This window comes from Aedes aegypti, chromosome 3, assembly GCF_002204515.2.
Source record: "Aedes aegypti strain LVP_AGWG chromosome 3, AaegL5.0 Primary Assembly, whole genome shotgun sequence".
NCBI classification, from domain to species: domain Eukaryota; kingdom Metazoa; phylum Arthropoda; class Insecta; order Diptera; family Culicidae; genus Aedes; species Aedes aegypti.
In genome coordinates, this window is record NC_035109.1 from 153535419 (window position 1) to 153547787 (window position 12369).

The following is a 12369-nucleotide window of genomic DNA, read 5'->3' on the forward strand; positions in this document are numbered from 1 at the left end:
AAGTCGAAGATATGAATAATAAATAATGCATAATTTGCGGAGGTTCTTTTCACGCTAAGGACGTGCTGTTCAGTGAAGGAAGATACCGACAAGTTCATATGCGCAAATTGCGGGGGCAATCATAAATCTAACTTTTGGAATTGCCCTTCTCCGTAGGCGGAGTCGGCGAGGCCTCGTGCCAGGCAGATGAACGGTGATATCCGTTACGGTTACGGTAACGGGTCGTTTCCGGAATGGGTTACATACATGGCCTGATTCGCTACTCACCGCACAGTACGCGCTAGTGTCTATGCACTAAAATCGTCAAAAGGTAACGCGAAAAATATTTGTATGGCAAAATACATCTAACGAACTATTTCTGAAAATTGGGAACTTTTTTCAGGAAAATATTTGGTACTGGTTGTTACGTTAATGATAATGACTATCACGCCTACCATCTATTTTTTAGATTAATGCTGTCATTTATGAGAAATTTGAAGTTAGATGCCTTTTCCCATACAAAATAAAACGAGAAAACTTCTGTTGATCAACTGCGGCCAAGAGCAAAGCAGGTAATCTTTTCCCCTTTGCTAGTAGAGTATCGAACAATGCTCATTTTTTCAATTAACGATCGCTTGATGAAGAATCGTACCCATCAGGAAGATTATAATCATGCTCATTCATTTTTTTTTATTGTTTCAAATCAAATGGAAAAACCCTGCCGCAAAAGGAAACTTCTACTCCTCCTTTTCGTATTACCGAAAATTCTAACGGAAAAACATCAGATAATGTACCCACTTCAAGTGATATGTTCTTGCCTCTGATTTTAATTTCTAACTGAACAATAGAATCAAATGATTGATGCAATGTTCAAAACCACCACTATGACTGAAGCAGTTCAAGTTGGTGTAAATTTACTAATCAAATTGGTTATTGGTTATTGGTTTACGTTTTTCTAATGGATCCATATAATTATTTAAATATTTTCAAATTGGAGTTCTCGTTCTTTGAATGGTAAAAAGGACGAGCTGTTTAATTTTCTAACAGTCAATAGCATACAGTACTGGACAGAATAAAGTACGTCAATCAAAGCACTTGAAGCCGAGATCCAGACCTCCAAACTTAACCATTTTGTACGAAAAAACGATCAAAGCGTACTTTATTCTGTCCAGAACTGAAAATATACCAGTTATTACTGAAACTTATTTAAACCCTGTATCCAAACTGAATAGAGATCTAACTTCTTTGTTTATCGTAATTAATTGATTAATCGCAGCATGTGAGGGGAGTTGCTATTATCAATTCAAAGGCGTATAAAACATCAACTGGTTTTCGTCATTTGAAACTTCAGGTGTTTCTGTTTGAAAGCACAGCTTGGTAAATATACTTTCATAGCTGCCTATTTGCCTTTTGAATGTTCTGAACAGCTCGTTAATTTGCTCCAAACCGACTTGCGAAAATTGACTCGCAATAAGTCAATTTTTTTGTCCTTGGTGACTTTAATGCCAAAACATCGCTCATGGAATAATTCTCAAATTTATTCCAACGGCAGAATTTTATGTGATGAGTGCTCTTCAGAATATTCAATTCAATTCAATACCCTGATAACCCTTCATGTTTTTTCGTCTTCTATAAACCTTCCTACGTCTTCTGGTCTTAACCGACTCTAGTCACCTTTGTAGTCAACTGGTCTTTCATGCTAATTTTTGATACTGATTATGTCCCTGTTACATTTCAAATATCCATGAAGGCGATTCTCAATCCTATCAGCCCACTTGCAATTATTTTCGAGCCGACTGGAATATATATATATGAAACATATATTGACTCTAATCTGGATGTTAACATTTCTTTACAAACAAAACTTGATATTGACAATGCTTTCGAAACTTTAACAAATTCCATTGTTGAAGCCGGGGCATTGCAATACCAAAATGTGAAGAAAACTTTGAATCCGATCTAAACTTTTGATCCGTCTTAAAAAAGTGAGGAGAAGTCGATTTCAACGCACTTGCAATTCAGCTATGAAAATTATATGGCAGGATCCACAGAAAGAAATTGAAAAACGATTTTCACAATCAAAGAAACAAAAACAATGCAAGTAAAATTTCTCATTGAACCCTGGCTCTAAGCCCTTTTGGAAATTATCTAAAATCTTGAAAAAACTTCAGAAGCCTATACCCGGCATTGAAAGAGGAAAACAAATTATTACTGACTAATTGCAAAAAAGCTCATAACCTTGCTATGCAGTTTGGAAGCGCGCACAATTTTAATTTAGGACTTACTAGTCCAATAGAAAATCAAGTTACTCAGGACTTCGAAATCATTCTCAATAAAGAGAACGTTTTCGAAAATTCCTGGGAGACTGATTTGGAAGAAGTAACTAGCTTATCATTCTTGGTTAATATATTTAACAAATGTTCTCAGTTGGCATATTTCCCTGACAAATGGAAAAATTCTAAGGTTGTTCCAATTTTAAAACCAGACAAAAATCCTGCATAAGCTTCCAGCTATCGTCCAATCAGTTTGCTTTCCTCTATCAGTAAACTTTTTGAGAAGGTCATTTTGAACAGAATGATGGCCCACATCAACAAAAAATTCAATTTTTGCCAATGAACAGTTCGGATTACGCCATGGACATTCGACCACTCATCAACTTTTACGTGTAATAAATTCTGTTCGTTCCAACATATCTGAAGGCTATTCTACTGATCTTGCTCTTCTACACAGTTCGAACGAAACATGTAAATTTCTGAGACATATAATGCAAATAATTGGAGCGTGGTATATAATGGATATTTACATGACATGTCATGTAAACTTCAATTATATGTCATGTAATCCAGCAGGATTCTGTGTGATTACATGACATATAACACAAATTTACATGATTGCAAACTTAAATTTACATGACTTCATGTTTACATTGCATAAATGAAGTTTACATGACGTGTAATCTTCATTATTTTTAACTGTGGTAGACATATAAAATGCATTCGACAGTGTGTTGCATGAAGGCTTGATAGTAAAATTAAAAAACTTTAATTTTTCAACACACATTGTTAGAATAATTCAAAGTTATCTGTCAAATCGTAAACTTCTGGTTAATTATTAGAACTCCAGGTCTGAAAGACTTCCTGTATGAGCTGATGTTCCTCAAGGCAGCATTTTGGGACCAATTTTATATAATATTTTCACATCTGAGTTACCTGAGTTACCTCAGGGATGTCAAAAATCTTTATTTGCGGATGACACAGGCCTCTCCGCCAAAGGACGAAGCCTGCGTGTCATCTGTAGTCGATTGCAAAAAGTTTGGATTCATATTTACAAAAATGTAAGAATTCTCCCAATGCTTCCAAAACTCAACTAATTTTATTCCCACATAAACCAAAAGCTCTTTATTTGAAACCTTCAAGTAGACATGTTGTCACGATGAGAGGGATTACAATAAATTGGTCAGATGAAGTTAAGTATCCATGGTTCATGCTAGATAAAAATTAAACTTTCAACAATCACATTGAAAGCATTCAAGCCAAATGTAACAAATATGTAAAATGTCTGTATCCACCTATTAACAGAAAATCGAAACTTTGTCTTAGGAACAAGTTTTGATCTTCAAACAAATTTTCTAAATAAACAATGTTTCAAAAATATACTAAATATGGCATCTTTAGAAACATATTGATAGATCACCTGTGCCAAATGCGGCTAAAATTCTAACATTTTTTTCCCCAACAGAACAAACCGCAAAAACTCGATAATCATTTGCATCCATTTCTCCTCACAGTCGACAGCTGACGGTCGAAATTCATTTCCACATGACCTGATTGCACGAGAGCGTGTCATCATCTGCTCCTCACAACTCGGCCAGAATAGATAGATAGCCCTCATCCTCTTCTCGGTTGGGTTTGCTGGCTCAGGTCAAAGGATAACAGCACCTCTACTGTCACATTTTTCCATCCATCCTTCCAGTTTCGCAACTTGGTTGGTGTTGATGGCATTCACATTGCTAATTTGCATCATCCGCCAACAACCATCCAACCAACTAACCAATCAACATGCACCAGCAGCACGAAAAGAGATTAACCACTGACGTTGGAGGGGAAAAGCAGATGCAAATAACACGATAATTTAATTCAGCCATCAGCTATCGATCTCAGAGGCTGCCACCAACGTTTTGAAAAAGAAGGCTAGATCAACAAGATGAAGAACCCATATTGTTAATGAAACATGATACTATCCACTTTAAACAAAAATGTTGAGCATACAGTCAACCAACAGTTATGGATCAAGTAAGGGTCACTTCATAGAAGGAAATATGGACGACTTTCATTCTATTCATTCTGCAGAATGAGTCGAAGTTATTTGAAATCGTGTTCGATAATTTTCAATTTGTATTAAATTTAACACATATTTTCAGAATGTAAGAATATGGTTCTCGGGGGCCTTCCTTAACCGAGTGGTTAGAATCCGCGGCAACAAAGCAAAGCCATACTGAAGGTGTCTGGGTTCGATTCCCGGTCGGTCCAGGATCTTTTCGTAATGGAAATTTCATTGACTTCCCTGGGCATAGAGTATCATCGTACCTGGCACACGATATACGAACGCGAAAATGACAACTTTGGCAAAAGAAAGCTCTAAGTTAATTACTGTGGAAGTGCTCATAGGAACACTAAGCTGAGAAACTTCGGTCCCAGTCAGGATGTAATGCAAAAAAAAAGAAGTAATTGGTTCCCCACAGATATATCGATAATTTTGACTCAAGAATAATTTCTGAGAATGACTTATGAGTGTTTTGCATGCATTTAGTTTAGAACTAGTTCCGAAGCTTTTGGTGTTAGAGAAAAACTTTCTGGGGAGAAGTTGTAGTGAACCATTCGAGCAAAAAAAACAGGGCGAAAACATATGTTTTTTTTTCATGAAAAAAACAAAAAATAAAACATACTTTTCGCACATTTTTTTTAAATTTTAGTTATATAATCTTGATAGGAAATAGATGTTATGCCTACTTCTAGAGAAGTGAACATAATTATCGTTATGGTTCAGAAAATTTTTAAGGTTCTCACTCATTGAGCTGAAATCGATTCCGTTTAACTTCTGCGTCCATGAGTCCTCTCGTGGCATAGAGGTAACGCGCCCTATCTAGAGAACAAGGAGTCGTGAGTTCGATTCTCACCGAGAAGACGTGTAAATTTTTCACAAACTTCACATCAATTTGTCCATTTGATCCAATTGCAAAGTATATGTAATGTTTAGTTTTTCGGTAGTTGTCAAACTTCCACTCGGCTGGTTAGTCGTAAACCACGACTCATAATAAATTAAAACAAGGATGGATGAAATTGCAGTGAGCGAAATTAGAAGCGTGCGCGAAATATGATAGCATCACTGTACTGCAAATCGAAGTTGGTCGATTCCTGTGACTGACCGATTTGACATGGAATTCGTCTATGTTTCGAATTCATGGTGGCGCTATACAAGACCAAATTATGTGCAAATACAAGGGCTGCAAAATACATTTGCTATCATGAACACACCCTGAATTTCACGATGATTTCCCAACTGGTAGCGACAGAGTATCTCGGTAATAGGAACTTTTGAGACCTCTTGACTGGAAAAGACATCAAATAGGAACCAAAAGACACCAAACTCATTTGACTGTAATTATTTAATGATTTTCTCCAGGTATTTCATTACACTACTCACACTCACACTCACCTTGCCACCTAGTCATTCTGTTCCACACGTATTTCAAATGATCATTACCCATAATAGTGGGTGACCCATGATAGTGTGACCACTGTAGTTACTCCGAGGGATTTCTTCGGAAATTCAGGATGAGGAGTTTTTACGGACTTCCTAAGGAAGTCCGCCAACAATTTAGTTTAAGATAACGCCGAGGATTCAAAATGGAATTTTTCTGAGGATAACCACAGAAATTACCTCAGAGATTTTATCAGGAACTCATCGAAAGATTATTTCAGAAATTGTTTAAGAAATTCTTACGACCTCCAGCAATTTATACAGTGATTCTTCCATAGAATTTATCTTTGAATTCCTCCAAGATTTCCAACCTTCTTTGAGATTGTAATCAGTAATTTCTCCAGGGATCTACAATTTTTATTGTTTTTTTAGAAGATTTCAAATAGTAAGAGATTTGTTCTAAGGTTCTTTCAGGAATTCCTACAGATTTTTTTAGAAATTTTTCAAGGAAGTGTCAAAGATTTTTCAGGCATTTTTCTGGAATGGCTCCAGGAGAATGTCAACGATTTTTTCAGAAATGATTAGATACATTATTATGCATTCCTAAAGAAAATACTAATGAACGGACGGAATATCAATTAGGGAGCCGGATCCTATTCATGGCACTTTTGATTCACTTCGGCTGTCGGCAGTGGGGTTTTCGAAAGCTAAAGAGCATATATTTGGTCCCAATATGTGTCGTACTGATGCGTTTCTTATTGCAAAATTTCAGACAATTCGGCCGAGAAACACCCTCCCATGCCAAAGTGAATCATGGAAGTGCCCAAGTATCGTAAAATGGGGTGAAGTTGATCACTTTTGAGCGATTCTGTTCTATAATCCCTAGTGTATTATCATCCACATATTTTTAAAACCTGTACTGGTTGGATGTTCATCAAATTATACAAACGAATTTTGTACAAAATTTTATCATAATAATAAAAACAAATTTTAGAAATCAAAAAGTGGAATTTTTGATTCCGGTGTGAAGTTGATCAATCACTGGGATAGGTTTCCTAAAATAATGAGATATGCTATTTAATAAATTTGGGATCACTGATTCTGAATCGATTTCCAAGAATCTTACAACTTGTTGATAAATCGGTCAATTTTAGAATTGAATTTTGTAAATTACAGAATACATCACATTAAACGCCTAAAAGTATGCAATTTTCTCTGAAAATATGTTCTTTCTCACAAAAAGAACATTTTTTTCTCTTAAAATGAATGTTTATCCTCAATGCAAATTCAAAACTGGGTTCACAGAACATATTTGTAACGTATGAAGCAGTTCATTTAAATGGTTTTTTTATAAAGCCTTGGCAATAGTCGAATGTTTGGAGTAGAACGCTTCAACAGTTAATCAAACATTTTCTTAAAATCTGTTTTTCTATTGTATACTTATCTTGAATGGCAACCCGAATTTAGAAACATCAAGAGCAGCTATCAGGTAACGCGGTGTCATAGAAATTGTGATAATTGAAAACGGAGCATAGCTCTCTTGGCAGTTTATACATATGGGTACGGTCCCCACTGGTCAACTACACCCCGAGTTACGGTATCAAAAAAAAAAAACATTGTTTGAATCTCATTCAAAAATCAGCAAAATCAACAACTTTGACGATCAAAATCGTCACGCGCTTGAACATTTCTGAAAGTAGTAACGGATTCAACATTTGTCCCTCTGAGTTTTTGAAGGAATCCATATGAAAATAACTAGAATAAAAACTCGAAATAAATCAAGGCAGGATTTTTTTAGAATTTCTTAGAAAACCCTGAAAGAATGTCTTCAAAAGCTCGGGATTTTTTGGAATTTCTTGGAAGAACTTTAATAGGAATTTTTGAAGATCTCTACAGTAAGAAGTGGAGAAGGCGATGGAAGAATTAGTAGATTTCAATTCGGACATCTTCAAGAGTTCAAGCAGTAATTCACCCAGAAATGCCACTATGTATTTCTTAGGATTTCCTCCAACATTGACGATCAGGATCTCTTTAACCCTTATAGGCCTGAGTAAAGGCAAAAAAATACTAAAGCCTTCTCCGCTCAGCGAAAATTTAACGGATTCAAATAACTCGTACACATATCTAGTTTCTTAAAATGGCCAGGTAAACTCGGGAATATTCCTGTGGCTAGAGTAATTGCGATAGGTTACTGGGTCAATGCGAGTAATATTGGGACATGCTAAGTTATCCTTATTTCTACACTGTTCCTTCAACAGGACCTAACTGATATAAGGGATTTCTCTTCTTCGATCCACTATTTCGCTAATAACTTCACTAAATTAGATAAACCTGTAATAAGGAAAGAATTGTTGTTAGTGGGAAGGAAAAAGAAGCTGCGATTTATGTAACCTCAAAAAGTCATTTAGATAGAAATATAAAATGTAGACACCTCTGCTGACGAACAATAAAAAATTGAATCAAAATAGTACTATTTACCAGGCTGTAAAGAAAGCGTCGACACGTCTTGCGTCGAACCATTCAACATTGTTTTTGACAAGAGCTAATGTATAAGTTTTTCAACATGAACAATTTAAAATAGAGCAACTACTAGTTGGAAAAACTCAGTAAGTTTTAGAAGAATTTCTAGACAAATTTTCAAGAAAATTATTGAAAAAAATAAAATAATAGCATCCCAGTAGAAAATATCCTGTAGAGTCGAAAAGTAGTTACTTAAAAACATCGATCGGAATCCCAGAAGAAATTTAAGGAGGAGTGATCGGAATAAATGCTGTAGTATTTGTTGGCGTGAAATATCAGAAGAAAAGAAAAAAAAAGTGAAAAGTCAGAAGAAATCATGTAAATGATACATCTAATCTAATATAATCTCATACTAACGCAGCAAATACATGAGAGCATCCTGGAAAATAACGAATTCAAAAATCCGTAATTTTTCTGTTCAAAATGTCAGGCCAAAACAAAGCGTAATCTACTTGACTGATATTGGAAATTTATCTATACCCCGCAACAGCCTTGAACTGCTCTGCGATGCATAGATGAGGCGATTTTTCCGTTTTTCTGAGGAGTAAAAACTGAACTCAAAATTTGCAACACATATCCTCAAGCGATTCGAGTGAGAGTGCAAAGATATGCAAGTTTTTTTTTCTGGTACTATCTATCTCTTGTTGCGATGCTCAACTTTACTCACGCTTCAAAAGAACTCTTGAGAGTCCCGCCCAAACAAGACAGTCCTCAGGGAGTTGTGATGGCACTTTGTTTTGATGGGATTTTACTGTTATGTTTTGTGCTGCATCTTCCTCGCTCATTTTTCGTCGCCTCTCTGCTTAGTATTTTTTGCTCCCTCTCAACGAGGCAAAGGTAGCACGCTGCTCTAGAGAATGTCACCCTACTTGATGATGTATTATCAAGCCTGCCCCGTAATTGAGTGATAGAAGAAAGCGTTGACTTTCCGTGCCCATCGCTTTCATTTAATATATTATGGTTCCTTCATGTTAATAAAATAAAGTATATTTCATCTGATAATATTTGAGAACTTCAGCTTATTCAAAAAATTCATGTAACGCAATTTCGGGTGAAACTGATCATTTTCATCTTTTTTTCTAATCTGTTTTCGGAAATGCTGGCAATGCAACTGAATGCAGGAAAACAAGTTGGCAAGTGAGCCTCATTGACTCATGTACCGAAAGTTTCTAACAAATGTCATTTTAGCGCTAAGAAATATCTCTAAGCTATTAAAAATCTCATTTCGGGGTGAAATTGATCACTTGTCAGTGCAATTTTTGTTAGTTTTCAAACCAACTCTACATAATAAATTTGAGCTCTCTGAATCCGAATATGCTTGCTAAATTCTTAACAATACAATATTTAATGTATACAATTTACTACGAGTATGTAAGTTGTACGAGGAACTTAATGAGGAATTTCTGGTCGAATTTACTGAGGGCTGCAGTAGGCCTTGACTAGGAAACATGTATTTTTTCTGCGTCTGACATTTTTTCTTTTCTTCAGGAGAGGAAATTTTCGGACTACAGCCTGATTCGCTGCTGACAAGTAATTTCTCGGGGTGGTAAATGACTGAACAATGCGTACCATTGGTACTTCGCGTACCTGCAGGTATAAAATAGACCCCATTTGTGGTCCTTAGCCTCTTGTCCAGTAACTCCTATCCCTACCTAGGGAAGATCGGGTAACCAACCCTGGTGGAACCTTGGTCGTATGCTGACAGGGAAGGGGGGCTCCTCTCTTCTGAGGGTGTAGCTTATCAGAGCGTCTGTTCTCCATGTTGGGGGCGGCTCAAAACAGCGTCTGTTCTCCATGTTAGGAGCGGCTGATCATCGTCCTAGTGCCAGCGTGGGACTCTAAACAGTGCTGTGCACGATGATCCTCCGGCGAGACAGGGGGTTGGTGCAGGCCTTACAAGCCAGCCGTAAAAATCATCAGTACAGGAAGCATACAATGTAAATTCGGACCGGAACAATCGGCATAGACCCAGGCATCGAAAACGGACTAACGATTGGAAACTCGGAACATGGAACTGTGATTCTGTCAATTTTTAGGGAAGTACCCGCATTCCTTCCGAATTATTGAGGGTCCGCAAGTTCGACATCGTAGCGCTGCAGGAGGTTTGCTGGAAAGGGTCGACGGTACATACGTATAGGGATGGTTATACCATCTACCAGAGCTGCGGCAATAGACATGAGCTGGGCACAGCTTTTTTCGTGATGGGCGAAATGCAGAGGCGCGTGATTGGGTGGTGGCCAATCGACAACAGAATGTGCAAATTGAGGATCAAAGGCCGTTTCTTCAATATCAGCATAATCAACGTGCACAGCCCTCACCTAGCAAGTGACGATGACGATAAGGACGCTTTCTACGCGCAGCTGGAACGTGAATACGACGGCTGCCCAAGCCATGATGTCAAAATCGTTATCGGAGATCTCAACGCTCAGGTTGGCCAGGAGGAGGAATTTAGACCGATTATAGGGAAGTTCAGCGCTCACCAGCTTACGAACGAAAACGGCCTTAGACTGATTGATTTCGCCGCCTCCAAAAACATGGCCATACGTAGTACCTACTTCCAGCACAGCCTCCCGTATCGGTACACCTGGAGATCACCCCAACAGACTGAATCACAAATCGACCACGTTTTGATTGATGGAAGGCACTTCTCGGACATTATCGACGTCAGAACCTATCGCGGCGCAAACATCGATTCGGACCACTACCTTGTGACGGTTAACGTGCGCCAACGACTCTGCGTTGTGAACAACATTCGGTACCAACGCCCGCCCCGGTACAATCTGGAGCGACTCAAGCAACCCGAAGTCGCAACTGAATACGCGCAAAGCCTTGAGGCAGCGTTGCCGGAAGAGGGAGAGCTCACCGAAGCCCCTCTTGAGGACTGCTGGAGTAGTCTCAAAGCAGCCATAAACAACGCAGCGGAAGGTGCCATTGGGTTCGTGGAAGCAAATCAACGGAACGGTTGGTTCGACGAGGAGTGTCAGACGGTTTTGGACGAGAAGAATGCAGCGCGGGCGATGATGCTGCAGCAAGGCACCCGTCAAAACGTGGAACGATACAAACAGAAGCGAAGACAGCAAACCCATCTATTCCGGGATAAAAAGCGCCGCCTGGAAGAGTTGGAGTGCGAAGAGATGGAGCAGTTGTATCGTTCTCAAGAAACACGTAAGTTCTACAAGAAACTAAATGCATCCCGCAAAGGCTTTGTGCCGCGAGCCGAAATGTGCCGGGATAAGAATCTTGACGGACGAACGTGAGATGATTGAAAGGTGGAAGCAGCACTACGATGAACACCTAAACGGCGCAGAGGAGGAAGATCAGGACAGCAGGAGGAATGGCTTCATCAGTACGGCGGATGAGGGAGACGTGCCAACTCCCACAATAGGTGAAGTTAAGGATGCTATCAAACAGCTCAAGAACAACAAAGCAGCTGGAAAGGATGGTATTGGAGCGGAACTTATTAAAATGGGCCCGGACAGGTTGGCCACTTGTCTGCACCGATTGATAGCCAGGATCTGGGATACAGAACAGCTACCGGAGGAGTGGAAGGAGGGAATAATATACCCAATATACAAAAAGGGTGACAAGTTAGAATGTGAGAACTATCGAGCGATCACCATTCTTAATGCAGCCTATAAAGTGCTTTCCCAGATCATCTTCCGCCGTCTATCGCCACTGGCAAGCAGATTTGTTGGAAGTTATCAAGCCGGATTTGTGGACGGTCGATCGACGACAGACCAAATCTTTATCAGGGTGTCGACTCAATTTTGAAAATAAAATTCCCTGACTTTCCCTGACCTTCCAGTCATTTTCCAGAAAAGTTCCAGACTACTGAGTTGGTTAATTTGAACCGAAATAAGTAAGATTTTTACAAGAAGATACATATTCGTTATGTTAGTGGTCGTATGAATAAACTGATCAAAAGCTTTTACTTTATTGAGATATATGTACCTGCCAGATGACATTCTTGAACGTTTATTCAAGTTGATATGATAAAACCGATAAAACTGAACAACTGAGAATCTATTTACTTTTCAAACTTGAAGATCCGTATGAACAAAGATGTTCTCGGTTAGTGAACTACCTTAGACCTAACTTAAAATTTTAGGCATGAACGATAATTTTGGACTCCTTCCTGATTATAACTATTTAAAAAAGAGGCAACACTAT

The 12369-nt window shown here is 38.3% G+C and overlaps 1 protein-coding gene across 1 annotated transcript in view; it reads right to left on the reverse strand.

The window, feature by feature from the left end:
• LOC5564183 (ubiquitin-conjugating enzyme E2 Q2) overlaps positions 1-12369 on the reverse strand; it is an 80743-nt gene that overhangs the window by 39031 nt on the left and 29343 nt on the right.